The sequence below is a fragment of the Dipodomys spectabilis genome, unplaced genomic scaffold (genome assembly GCF_019054845.1).
Source record: "Dipodomys spectabilis isolate Male_0828 unplaced genomic scaffold, ASM1905484v1 ptg000057l, whole genome shotgun sequence".
NCBI lineage: Eukaryota > Metazoa > Chordata > Mammalia > Rodentia > Heteromyidae > Dipodomys > Dipodomys spectabilis.
The window spans coordinates 2,098,338-2,110,371 of NW_024870734.1; the positions used below are offsets into that span (position 1 = coordinate 2,098,338).

The 12,034-nt window shown below is 37.9% G+C and overlaps 1 pseudogene; it reads left to right on the top strand.

Annotated features, from left to right (window-relative positions):
• The first annotated feature begins 2,378 nt into the window (after positions 1 to 2,378).
• On the top strand, positions 2,379 to 2,478 carry LOC122108346 (annotated as a pseudogene).
• Positions 2,479 to 12,034: the final 9,556 nt, after the last annotated feature.

Genomic DNA, 12,034 nt, shown 5'->3' on the forward strand with positions numbered 1-12,034 from the left:
TTAATGGCTGGACACCCCTGCGCAGTGCTTACTCGTGGAATAATACAAGTGTGGCGTCTTTCTTACTTCATCATGGTGCAGATACCAATGCCCAAACTAAATGCCTCTTGACTCCCTTGCATCTTGCTGCTGGGAATATAGATAGCAAAGATACACTGGATCTCCTTCTGTTGAACCATTATAATAAACCAGGTCTGAAGGACAACTTGGAAGAAACTGCCTTTGATATTACCAAAAGGATAAGTATGTATCACTACCGCTTTGAAGTTGTGGAAGGCTGTACAAATTGTTCTATTAAGTTGTAATGGTTAGGTTAAGTTTCTTTTCTTTTTTTTTTTCTTTTTCCTTTTTTGTTGAGTTTTATTATTTTATTGTAAAACACTATACAGAGGGGTTAAAATTACATGGGCAATATAATGAGTAAATTTCTTTTTTTTATTGTGAAAATACTGTACAGAGGGGTTACAATTACATGGGCAAGATAGTGAGTACATTTCTTATCAAGCATTGTAGCCTCCTTCTTTGTTTACCCTTCCCATCCCTTCCTAGCCTCCCCCTGCCCCCCCAATCCACTACGCTCAACCAAAGTTGTAAAGTTCGTTTTTGACATGACAACTTGTACTTCTCATTGTTGCAACGGGTCCAATTGTATCCTTATTTAAACGACTTGTTTTTCCCCTTCCCCTCCACAAATTATACCAATATCAAATACAGTGAAAGCAGAGGTTATAATGTGGGGGAGAGACATACAAAGCAACAAAGAAATAATCTTATAAATGCGTTAGAAACAAATGCATGAAAGAAAAAACATTTAAATATATATCTTAGGGATCATTTTCCTAACTTCACCTTATCTGAACTTTTCTGCTTGACTCATACATATACTAGATATTGCAAATAAGGGAAACCATGGGAATTATGCTTCTTTGGGCTTGGCTTACTTCACTTAATATATTTTTTTCCAAGACTTTCCATTTCCTAACAAATGGGGCAATGTCATTCTTTCTGTTGGCACAGGCCAAAATTTTCTTAATAGAGATCTGGAAACAAAACAAATCAAAGAAAGGTTGGACAAATGGGATTGCATGAAGTTGCAGAGCTTCGGCATGGAAAAGGACATAGATAGCAGGATCAATAGAAAGCTTATGGATTGGGAGAAGATATTCACTAGCTATACAACGGACAAGGGTCTCATATCTAAAATATACTTGGAACTCAAAAAATTAAATCCCCCAACAAGAAATCATCAAAGAAACAACTGCCCAATAAATAAGTGGGCTAAAGACTTAAAGAGAAACTTCTCTGAAGAAGAAAGATGGATAGCCAATAGACACATGAAAAAATGCTCAACCTCCCTAACTATAAAGAAATGCAAATCAAAACAACATTGAGATACCACCTCACCCCAGTTAGAATGGCAAAAATCAAGAACTCTAATAACAACAGATGCTGAAGGGGATGTGGACAGAAGTGAACCTTACTTCATTGTTGGTGGGAGTGTAAACTTGTTCAAGCACTTTGGAAAGAAGTATGCAGGTTCCTCAAAAGACTCCACATAGAGCTCCCCTATGACCCAGCAATTCCACTTTTGGGCATTTACCCAAATGTTTACAAACAAGACCACACTAAAGCTACCAGCACAACTGTGTTTATTGCAGCATTATTTACCATAGCTAAGATCTGGAAGCGACCCAGATGCCCCTTAGTAGATGAATGGATCAAGAAATTGTGGAATATATACACAATGAGTACATTTCTTAAAAAGCATTAATGCCTCCTCCTTTATTTCCCCTTCCCATACCTTCTCATCTCCCCCCACTCCCCCACCCAATCCTCCACGCTCCCTACCCCCTGCACCAAAGTTTTAAAGTTCGTTTTCTACATAAATGCTTGTACATCTTATTGTTGCAATGCTATCAAGATAGGATATTCTGGTTGGTCTGTTCCTACATGGAAGAAAGAAAAGGTTCAGGTAGACTTTTGTGCAGGTAAGACCTCATTTCGGAAAATGTCAGCTGCAGAAGTTTAGGAGTAGCTCTTAAGCAAGGCTTACTTTGAATCCATTAGCTCTGCAAAGCTAACTCTGTTGCATAAATACGTACTTGAAAAAGCCTTCACCTTACTACCTAGCTATAAGTGCTTCAAAGTATGATCAAATCTAAAATGAAAAAGACTTAAAATTGTCATTGACAAAAAAATGCAAATGTGAGCAATTGACTGAACAATATAATTTTTTTCCACTATACACATTATTTTACGGAAATAAGATCAATAGTATTGTTAGGAACAATAAGGTTTCCTTGCTACAAATAGGCACCCAAGGATATAAGCCTGTATAAAGATTGCATCATTAACTACTTAAATTTAGAGGATACTACATGCTTCAGAAGCACGTATACCCAAATAACAATAATACAGAGATTAACATGGCACTTGCACAAGGATAATATGAAAATTTGTGATGTGTTCCATACTTTTCATTCTTCAGTTGCAGAAATGAAAACAGTTATTAACAAGTTGATTACAAAATTACAAGTGAAACAATATATGCAAGTGTTAGAATTAAACGTTAGTTTGACATCAGTGTGTAAAATCTTCACCTTAGAAAAGCCTTTACATAGAATAACCTTTACAAAACTTTTGAAATTAGTTAGCATTGTCATTTTATCCCAAAGAAATATACTACTATAAGAACCTAGAAAAAGGGGCTGGGAAGGTGGCTCAGTGGTAGAGCACTTGCCTTGCATGCATGAGGCCCTGGGTTCGATTCCTCAGCACCACATAAGCAAAAAGAAAAAAAGCCAGAAATGGCACTGTGGCTCAAGTGGTAGAGCGCTAGCCTTGTGCTGGAGAGCTGAGGGACATTGTCCAGGCCCAGAGTTCAGGCCTCAGGACCGGACCTCCCCCCCCAATAAAATGAAATAAAAATGAACCCAAACCTAGTATTTTTCTCATTGTATACAGAGGCACATAATTAAGGAAATTGCTTCCTGTGTAATATATTTGTAAAAGAAAGAAGATGTCACACAATTATTCTCTTCATACCATGTTATACCAAACCCCCAAAAATGCTTTTTCTACATTTATAAATTAATATCATCCATTTGTTGGCAACTCTGTATAGATTATTCACATTATCATTTTATACATGAACTGTTGGAATTATCTATTAACTAACTTCTAATTATAACTCTCATGAATGAATTTTCTAGGCAAATAGAATGCCAGAATCATTTGTGAATTTGTCAGTTAAAACCTCTACTTAAAAAGAATTTTGTAGTATCCTATAGAAAATCGAATTACAAAAAAAACAAACTATTTATTTTGAATCTAAATTCTAATTTTGCAAGGTCCACAAAGTCCTATATTAGACGAACTGTACTATTTCTCTGGGCTTAAGTTTTGTGAACTTTGATCATTTCTTTGACATCCAACAGAATGAAGCTTACTTACTTTTTCAAATTTTGGATGGGAATCATGAGCTATTTTGCATCTAAGAATGTTCTGTAATGAAGAGAGCATTTAAAACACAACTGAGAATAATATATCAGTTGCATTTCAATAGGAAACTTGACTTCTCAAAATATAATGACAAAATTAGCCCAAACTTCCAACTGTGTATTCCTTTCTTGTAGTTTGGTTTGTTTTATTGAGACAAAATTATACTACCTGGTCCAGGGAAGGTTTCACTATGTAATTCCACTCTCTAATCTCCTGTCAGTCTGAGTGCTAGAATTCCAGGCTTGTATCACATTGCCCTGCCATAGTTTGTTGGTTTATTTAATCTAGAAACACACTAGCAATTCTGAACGTCTCTGATGATCTTATCCATTGACTGCTCAGACTGTTTATGTACAATTTTGAAAGACGTTCTAACATTTGACACAGGGTATGAACATTTTCAGATGCACATGCAGGGGTCTCTGATTCATTCCTCCATGGATCCGATCCCTTTAAATAATGATAACTTGACTTTCTTACTATCTCTGGTCCCTACCTATGTAATAGTCTCAAACTTTTTTGAAGTCCATTTGAGGACTTTTTAATATTAAAATTTATCACTTGATTCTAGTTTTACACAGGACATATTTTCTATTGCTTTCTAACTTTTTTACATATTCTGAGAGTTGTTTCATTTGTGTATTCGTGTGTGCACATAAAAGTGACTCTGTGTGTATGCGTATGTTTGTATGTATGTATGCATAAGCCTCAAGCTCTTATTCAACATCATGCTCATGATTGGTATTCCATCCCTTGAACTGTTCTTCCAATGCAGCTTTGGTTGGTTAATTATAGATAGTGTCTCAAAGACTGTTCTGCCAAGGCTGGATGCAAACTGAACTTCCCAGACTCCTTTACATTCTTAAGTTTTATTTTTCCAGGAGTATCAACTTTTAAACTACAAACATTTTTGTGAGTGTGAAGTCTAACCTGTAGCCCAGATTTTTAACTCATTAATTCATATAAATATAGATAAACATACACATTACATATGCTGAATGTATACTGTTAGAAATGTGATTTTAAGCTGGGTTGTGGTGAGATCTGAGGATTGAGGTTCAAAGCCAGCCTGGGTAGGAAAATCCCGGAGACTCTTTTCTCTAATTAACTCCAAGAAAACTGGAAGTGGCACTGTGGCTCAAGTGGTAGAGCATTAGCCTGGACCTGAATAGCAGAGGGACAACGCCAAGGGTTCAAGTGCCACGACCAACAACAATATATATATATATATATATATATATATATATATGAAACAAAAAGAAATATGATCTTTGCCTCCAGGTTCATTGATAGTATAATCCCTGCTCTTTCAAGGTGGACTTTTTTTCAGTTAAGTCCATTCTCTTATAACTGACCTGCATGGAACCAGAATCATTTTCTATTCTACTTTTTACAAATTTACGCGATTGGAAGTGTGATTTAGAAAGAGAGTGGCCTCATACTTCATGTTCCACTTAGGAGAAATGCTTTCTCTATATCACTTCTGTAAATCTACATACTGAACTTGGCTTCATAGTTTCAACGTTGTCTTATTTGTAGAGTCTTCTATATTGTATTGAACCCTTAAACACAGAACTACTCTTTCTCCTATTTTTGCTATTGTTTCTCTTACTGTTAACTCTTGTACACATGGAAAATAATGCACAGCACATACACTCACAAAAAATGATCTGAGAGATCTTCTCGGAGGAAGTTCCGGGAAGATGGCGGAGGAGAAGCTGGAATCTGAACAACTCTCACATAGAAAGCAGTTTTAGAGTTCCCGTGAACAGTCCTAAGCCAGAGAATCACACCAAGTGTGCCATCACAGGACAGAGAATTAGGCAAGAGAGGAGAAGCCAAAGCAAGGAGACACATCTGAGCGCTTGCCAGCAGCCGCCATGGCGGCGGCAGGGTCGCGGCGGCTACCACAGGGCACCCAAACCTGAGCCACAGAGAATCCAGGAGGAAGGAGCCAGATGCTGCGAGCGAGTGGATTCTACTCAACACCAGCAAGAACGGACAAGGAGCGGACATCTTCATCCTGCAGTTTGCAGACCAGAGACGACCCAGGAACCAAGACTCGGCGTGAGTAGAAGCCTGATGTCCTCACTCCTTCTCAGGGAGCAGAGGAGGGAAGGCCACCTCTACCCACCCCAGTACCGGAGATCTCCATGTTGGATACCGTCAAAGCTCGGAGCAGCTGCTAGCTCCAACTCAGGCCTTGGAATAAAACGAGTCATTTAGCAGGTCCCAAGAACTTAATGATGAAGTGACCTCCCAGACTCAGCTCCACCCAGGGAAAAGTCACCCAGCTCGGGCACCAGCCCTAGGAGTGGCTTTCCCCACTGGGTAACCAGAACCAGAGGCTGCCCCTCCCTCTAGCAGCCTCCACAATCAATTGAAAAACAGAAACCCTAAGAATGGCTCCAGGCTTGGCTCTGTGAGTTTTTCACAAAATAGCCCCAGGGAAAAGCTACTGTTTTTTGAAAGGCCTCAACTCTACCCAGAACCTAGCCACATCACTGCATCGCCCTCCTTTGTGATTATCAAAGCAGATCTGCCTCCCATTAAACTAACCTGGGAGGGGGATCTCAAAATCTTGGGTAAAGCAGAGCATTTTTCTGCCTGTTCGAACAAACTGACTTAAGAAACCAATCAAGCCACAGGACCTCAAGCAGACCAGAGAATCAAACAAGAGGCTGGTTACAGACAAAAGGGAGACACAGGATTCTTCCCACCCCTCCTAAAAAAATAAAAAAAAAATCAAAGAACTATTTTTTTTTCTTCTTTTTTTTTTTTTTTGGTACCTTATATACATAATTTTTTTTCTTTTCTAAAACTTTTATTAATCTTTAATTTTTGCCTTTTTTGAAAAAAAAATGTTTTCCAGTAACTTTTTATTTTCCTCTTATAATTTTTATTTTAGGAATACGTGAATGTGCGTTTTCCTTTCTTTTCTTGTCTTCTTTCTCTTTTTCTTTCTTTTTTAATTATCTTTTTGTTTTTTGTTTAGCTCTACTGAACTTCTGGTCTTTTTTTCTCCCTTTCTGATCCTTTTCACCTTTTCCTCTCTTTTGTTCTTCTTTATGTGACTTAACTCTTGTCCTGCACATCCTCAGATAAACCCATAGTTAACTAGTAGACCCTATCCCCATTTGTGTACACACTTAATCCACAAATTTATTACTCAATTCAAAACCTCTGAGACTTAAATTCTTTAATAGCAGTACAACCTCTTTATACCTATATAATATTTTAAGCATTTTTTAAGTTTTTCACATCTCCTTTATGTCCCTCCCCTTCTCTCAATATATTCACATTCCTCTCTAAATAGATTGTCTTTTGATCTCCATAATAATATTAATTTTTACGTTTCTATTTTTTTCTGGTCTCTTTTCATTTCCCTTTCCCTTTCTTCTTTTTCTCTCTCTCTCTACTTGCATCCTACCCAACCTATTTCCTGCATTGAGATTAGGACATAGTTAACTCTCCCTGTGGCTCCCCACACCAATCTATTCCTATTTTTTACCCACATCTCTCCCTAACCCTAATAATTTCTGGTTTTCCAAATTCTTCTCTGCGGTTCAAAGCCCATTAACATATAGTTGTTTGATGTTGAATAGATGTATCTGTTGAACTAGATGGTATCTCTAGACTATTGCCTGTACAAATGCAAACTTTAGTTGATGGTTGCCTTAAGATAGTGTTTTAGCAAAAAACTGATGCTATTTTCAGCTCAAATGGACAGAGTAAGCCGGAAAAACACAAGAAAAATGGCAAATCCGGGTATCTCAATTCCCAATCTTGATAGTCAGGGGACAGAACAGATAATGAATAATCCAGAGGAGAGTTCCCAAATAGCTCTACAGACACTGCTGGCAAACATGATAAATGAAAAATTTAACAACTTACAAAGGACTCCGTATGAGTGTGATAGGGAGAGAGAGGAGGCATCCCAAAAGTTTATACAGGAATATCATGAGTGTGAGGAAGCTACTCAAAAACTGATTCAGGATTTGCATGAACAACTTGAGAATACTCAAAGAGAAAGGGAGGAATGGCGTGAGCAGGCTGAGAACACTCAAAGAGAACTGCAGGAATCCCATGACCAGGAGGAAGCTGATCAAAGAGTAATACTGGAATTGAGAGAGCAGATAGAGAATACACAAAGATCACTAAAGGCATTCATGGAATCCATTAACAAAGAGTTGAAGGAAGTCAGGGAGACCACAAAGGGAATGCAGAATGGAACCCAACAGAAGGAATGGGAGTCCAAAGAAACCATAACCAATCAACTAAGTGATTTGAGAACAAACACTGAACACCAAATTAAGGAAGTAAAGAAATTCATACAAGACCTAAAACAGAGCTTCAACAAAGAACTTGAAGCCATCAAAGCCGACCAAATGGAAGGAAAAGAGATAAAAAACAAAGTAGAGAGTCTTGACAGCAGGTTAGACCATGCAGAAGATCAAATCTCAGGGTTGAAGACAGCATAGATATTATAGAGAAAGAGCATACAACCATCCAAGACAAGTCCAAGAAATATGATAGATCTATCGAACACCTGGAAGACACCATCAGAAGGCCTAATCTAAGGATAATGGATGTAGAGGAGCACATAGAAACAGAAGTTAATGGTCTAGGAAATTTGTTTAACAGGATCCTAGCAGAGAACTTCCCAAAGATAGGCCTATTCAGATACAAGAAGCTTTTAGAACCCCAAATAGGCCAGACCAGAATAGGACATCACACCGTCACATTATAATCCACACAGGATCAACTCAGACCAAGTTAAAGATCCTTAAAGCTGTCAAGGAGAAAAGGTTAGGGAAACCAATTAGAATCACCTCAGATTTCTCAGCAGAGACAATCAAAGCAAGAAGAGCCTGCAATGATGTATGCCATGCCCTAAAAACAAACAACTATCAACCAAGAATACTCTATCCAGCTAAACTCTCCTTCATAACTGAAGGTCAAATAAAAACCTTCCAAAGAAAAGAAAATTTGAAACAATACATCTCCACCAAACCAGCCCTACAAAAGATTCTTAAAGATGTCCTACACATAGAAAACCAACAAGACCACAATAAAGGCCAAGAAACTGCACCCTAACTGAGAATCCAAGAACCATAGGAAGAACCCAGTTTTCGCAGCCCCCAAGAAGGTGGATAACATGGCAGGAACTCCTAAATACCTCTCAGTCCTATCTCTTAACGTTAACGGAATGAAATCTCCAATTAAGTGACATAGACTGTCTAGTTGGATTAAAAAACCAGACCCTTCTATCTGCTGTCTGCAGAAGACACATCTTGCCCGTAAAAACAAACACATTTTCAATGTTAAAGGCTGGAGCAAAATCTACCAAGCAAACGGCACTCATAAACAGGCGGGAGTTGCAATCCTAATATCAGATAAAATAGACTTCAAATTAAAATTCGTGAGAAGAGGTAAAGAAGGTTACTACATACTAATTAAAGGATCTCTCCTTCAGGAGGATATTACAATTCTAAATATCTATTCGCCAAACAATGGAGCACCCAAATTTATCAAAGAAACACTACTTTCCCTCAAATCCCATATAGATCCAAAGACATTAATTGTTGGGAATTTTAACACACCACTCTCCCTACTAGATAGATCAACTCGGCAAAAACTCAACAGAGAAACCGCAGCTCTAAACAGCTGCATAGATCAACGAGACTTAACAGACATCTACCGAACATTTCCCCCAGCAGCATCAGAATACACGTTTTTCTCAGCAGCACATGGAACGTTTTCTGAACTAGACCACATTCTAGGCCACAAAGCAAACTTGTCTAAATTCAGAAACATTGAAGTTATACCTTGCATTCTCTCTGACCACAAGGGAATAAAATTAGAACTCAACACCAAAAGCCACCAAAGAAAGTCCGGTATCACATGGAGGCTGAACAACACACTGCTGAATCATGAGTGGGTCATGGAAGAGATTAGAAAGGAAATTCAAATGTTCATGCTATTCAACAAAAATGAACACACAAAATAGCAGCTCCTCTGGGACACAGCAAAGGCAGTACTCAGAGGCAAGTTTATAGCTCTGAGCTCCTACATCAACAAATTGGAGAGATCTGAAACTAACAATTTAATGACACATCTAAACCTCCTTGAAAAAGAGCAGCAAGATAAACCCCAATCCAGTAGATGGAAAGAAATAATTAAAATTAAATCAGAGTTAAATGAATTAGAATCCAAAAAAACTATAGAAAGAATCAACAAAACAAAGAGTTGGTTGTTCGAAAAACTTAACAAAATTTACAGACCCTTAGCAATTCTTATCAGAAAAAGAAGAGAACACACCCAAATTAATAAACTCAGAGATGAGAATGGAAACATCACCACGGAAACAACCAAGATTCAGAACATTATAAGGGAATACTTCTCAAAACTTTATGCTAATAAGTTTGAGAACTTGACAGAAATAGACCTTTTCCTAGCAAATATTGACATGCTGAAACTAAAAAAAGATGAGTTAAACTATCTTAACAGGCCCATATCAAGCATTGAAATAGAAACAGCAACAAGAGACCTCCCAGCTAAGAAAAGTCCAGGACCAGATGGTTTTACAGCGGAATTTTACAAGGCCTTCATAGCACAGCTCACACCAATACTCCTCCAACTCTTCAATGAAATTGAAAGAGAAAGCTCACTACCGAACACATTCTATGAAGCCATCATAACCCTCATCCCAAAACCAGGCAGGGACTCATCAAAGAAAGAGAACTATAGACCTATTTCTTTGATGAACATTGATGCAAAACTTCTCAACCAAATTTTGGCCAATCGACTTCAACGATTCATCCAAAAAATCATACACCACGTTCAAACAGGATTCATTTCAGGGATGCAAAGCTGATTCAATATACGCAAATCAATTAATATTATTCATCACATCAACAGGAACAAGAATAAGAATCACATGGTTATCTCGATAGATGCAGAAAACGCATTTGACAAGATCTAACACCCTTTAATGATGAAGGCTTTGGAAAAATTAGGAATCCATGGAACATTCCTCAATACAATAAAGGCTGTGTATGACAAACCTACAGCCAGCATAATACTCAATGGTGAAAAACTAAAGCCATTTCCTCTCAACTCAGGAACAAGACAAGGATGCCCACTCTCTCCACTTCTCTTCAATCTAGTATTAGAATGCCTAGCTACAGCAATAAGACAAGATGCAGACATAATGGGGATCCAAATAGGGAAAGAAGAAATAAAACTCTCCCTCTTTGCAGATGACATGATCTTGTATTTAAAGAATCCCATAGACTCCACTCCCAAATTACTCATGCTGATTCAAAACTTTGGCAAAGTAGCAGGTTATAAAATTAACCCCCAAAAATCAATGGCTTTTCTGTATGCCAACAATGAGAAAAGTGTGGCTGAAATTAGGAAAGCAACTCCATTTGTAATAGCCCCACAAAAAGTAAAATACCTTGGAATTAACTTAACCAAAGAAGTGAAGGACCTCTATGATGAAAACTTTAAAATCTTGAAAAAGGAAATCATCACAGAAATTAAAAAATGGCAAAACCTCCCATGCTCCTGGATTGGAAAAATTAACATCGTGAAAATGGCAATGCTTCCCAAGGCTATCTACAAATTCAACGCAATACCTATCAAAATTCCACCCTCATTCTTCAAGGAAATAGAAGAGGCAATCCAAAAATTCATATGGAACAATAAAAGACCCCGAATAGCAAAAGCGCTACTCAACGGAAAGAACACTGCTGGAGGAATATCAATACCAAATTTCAAACTCTACTACAAAGCCATAGTAATCAAAACAGCTTGGTACTGGCATAAGAACAGACCCCAGGAATAATGGAATAGAATTGAAAACCCAGAAATGAACCTACAGACCTATAGCCATCTAATCTTCAATAATAGAATGGAAGAAAGACAGCCTCTTCAGTAAATGGTGCTGGCAAAATTGGCTAACTACATGTAGAAAACGAAAGCTAGATCCTTATATTTCACCCTGCACCAGAATCAACTCCAAATGGATCAAAGACCTTGAAGTCAAAGCAGACACTCTGAAAACATTAGAGGATGGAATAGGAGAAACCCTAGGTCTCCTTGGCTCAGGCCGAAATTTTCTGAATAGAGTCCCGGAAACACAACAAATCAAAGGAAGGTTGGACAAATGGGATTGCATAAAGTTGCAGAGCTTCTGCAGGGCAAATGACATAGCTAGCAAGATCAATAGAAAGCCCACGGATTGGGAGAAGATCTTTACTAGCCATACAATGGACAAGGGTCTCATATCCAAAATATACTTGGAACTCAAAAAATTAAACTCCTCATCAACAAATCCTCAAAGAAACAACTGCCCCATAAGTAAGTGGGCGAAAGACATAAAGAGAAACTTCTCCTAAGAAGAAGGAAGGATGGCCAATAGACACATGAAGAAATGTTCAACATCCCTAGCCATAAAAGAAATGCAAATCAAAACAACATTGAGATATCACCTCACTCCAGTTAAAACGGCAAAAATCAAGAACTC